Source organism: Mastomys coucha, unplaced genomic scaffold (assembly GCF_008632895.1).
Source record: "Mastomys coucha isolate ucsf_1 unplaced genomic scaffold, UCSF_Mcou_1 pScaffold22, whole genome shotgun sequence".
Lineage (NCBI taxonomy): Eukaryota > Metazoa > Chordata > Mammalia > Rodentia > Muridae > Mastomys > Mastomys coucha.
The window spans coordinates 204,488,409-204,490,793 of NW_022196905.1; the positions used below are offsets into that span (position 1 = coordinate 204,488,409).

At 39.0% G+C, this 2,385-nt stretch overlaps 1 pseudogene across 1 annotated transcript; it reads left to right on the forward strand.

Moving 5' to 3' along the window:
- Positions 1 to 1,053: 1,053 nt before the first annotated feature.
- On the forward strand, positions 1,054 to 1,740 carry LOC116071429 (annotated as a pseudogene). Its single transcript, XR_004110891.1, has one exon. The product of XR_004110891.1 is annotated as a histone H2A.Z pseudogene (transcript).
- The last annotated feature ends 645 nt before the right edge of the window (positions 1,741 to 2,385 follow it).

The following is a 2,385-nucleotide window of genomic DNA, read 5'->3' on the forward strand; positions in this document are numbered from 1 at the left end:
TTAATGTCTTTTCCATCTATATTGTTTAATGTAAAAGAATGTTTTGTTGACTGCCCCCTCTACAAACGTATTAACTTCCTTAGAAACAAAAGACCATATTAATTGATGTTCTGTTCCATTCAGGTTGTACAGGCATAGTATGTGATATTACATGACGAAAAAGATTATGGATAAAATATCACTAATTTTAAACATTATAAAATCTCCAAACATTCTCTTTGAACATTTGAAACACTTTGATTTCCCTTAGATATCGGTATTTTTCAGGTTATTGAAAAGCTGTAGAAAGAGTCAGATCACATGACTCTGCTAAACAGGAGGCCAAGCTATAAAAGCTTGTGAGACATGTTTAGTGTTCTTTGTTAACTAGATTAAAATAGAGAATGTTAGAGAATGTTGAAACCTCTGTTTTTATAGTAGATTTTTCTTGTATTTCCATATCCCTTTACAGTGTATTATAAAAATCACATCAAATCTTCTGGTTTTCTGATAATTTAGTTTTAATATTTTTATCTTACTACAGTGAACATGGATCATTTTGTTTTCCAGTTGTATTCTAGCATCATGACATTAATTTGAAATTTTTTGTAAATTTTACCTAACTCACTTCAGTAAATAACTGTTAAATTCGGTGTGGGTGCTCCACGTGTGAAGAAACAGGGATGGAGATCGCTGCAATTAGCATGAGGTTTTTATTGAACCAGTATACTGGAGTCATCTTGCATTCAGAGCAAAGGCAACCCCCAGGAACAAAAGCTCACACTTTTTATACCTTCCTAGTACATAGGTTTACAGCATGAGTTGGTTCTCTCTCATTGGTGAAGCCCATAGTCTTTTGTTTCCATTGACCTAAGTGCCCCTGGTGAGGAGGAGATACCAATTGCAGGTAGGAGGGGTGGGGGGGGGGAAGACCCACTTCTTCCTGGAACCAGGTCCTACTCCCAGCAAAACTTTCAATCACCAAATATGGTGAATATAAGACATTCCATGGAGTTTGAATCGCGGTACGACCGAGGAGTGGGTGCAGGGATCTCTCTGAGCGTCTGCCTGGCCAGTCTCTTCCTCTTTGGTCTGAGCTTCAGAGCAGTCCGAGATGGCTGGCGGTAAGGCTGGTAAGGACTCCGGAAAGGCCAAGACAAAGGCGGTTTCCCGCTCGCAGCGAGCCGGCTTGCAGTTCCCTGTGGGCCGTATTCATTGACACCTGAAATCTAGGACAACCAGCCACGGACATGTGGGTGCGACCCCTGCTGTGTACAGTGCAGCCATCCTGGAGTACCTCACCGCAGAGGTACTTGAGTTGGCAGGAAACGCTTCAAAGGACTTAAAGGTAAAGCGTATTACCCCTCATCATTTGCAACTCGCTATCCGCGGGGATGAAGAATTGGACTCTCTGATCAAGGCTACAATTGCTGGTGGTGGTGTCATCCCACACATCCACAAGTCGCTGATTGGGAAGAAGGGACAGCAGAAGACTGTGTAAGGATACCTGGATTCCTTATTATCTCAGGACTCTAAATATTCTTAACAGCTGTCCAGTGTTGGTGATTCCAGTGGACTGTATCTCTGTGAAAAACACAATTTTGCCTTTTTGTAATTCTATTTGAGCAAGTTGGAGGCTTAATTAGCCTTCCAACCAACCAAATTTCTGCATTCGAGTCTTAACCATATTTAAGTGTTACTGTGGCTTCAAAGAAGCTATTGATTCCGAAGTAGTGGGTTGGATTGAGTTGACTGTTTTTAGGATTTTAATTGTGCTGCAGAAGTTATAGTAACAAACATTTGGTTTTGTACAGACATTATTTCCACTCTGGTGGATAAGCTCAATAAAGGTCATATCCCACCCCCCCCAAAAAAAAGACATTCCATGAAAAAAATTTAAATAATACCTACAAATTCAGCCCTATAGAAGGTGTTAGGAAGAAAACTCCAAGTTAAAAAGGATAATGACACACAAGAAAACACAAGAGGTAAAACAATCCCAAATAGCAATTCAAAAAAGGGGACACACACACACACACACACACACACACACACTAGAAAGATCTCATACTAGTAACTTAATAGCACATCTGAAAAACTCTCGAACTAAAAGAAGAAATAAAAAACTCAAATGAAATAGATGGCAAAAAATCAAATTTTAGGCTGAAATCAATAAAATAGAAACAAACAAAAAATACAAAAAAAAACCCACGTGAAACAAAATTGGTTCTTTGAAAAAAATAAATAAGGTTGGCAAACCCTTATTCAAATTATCTAAAAGGTAGAGAATGAATGTCTTAGTTAGGGTCTCTATTGTTGTGAAGAGATACCATGACCAAGGCAACTCTTATAAGGACAACATTTAATTGGGGCTGGCTTACATGTTCAAAGGTTCAGTCCATTATC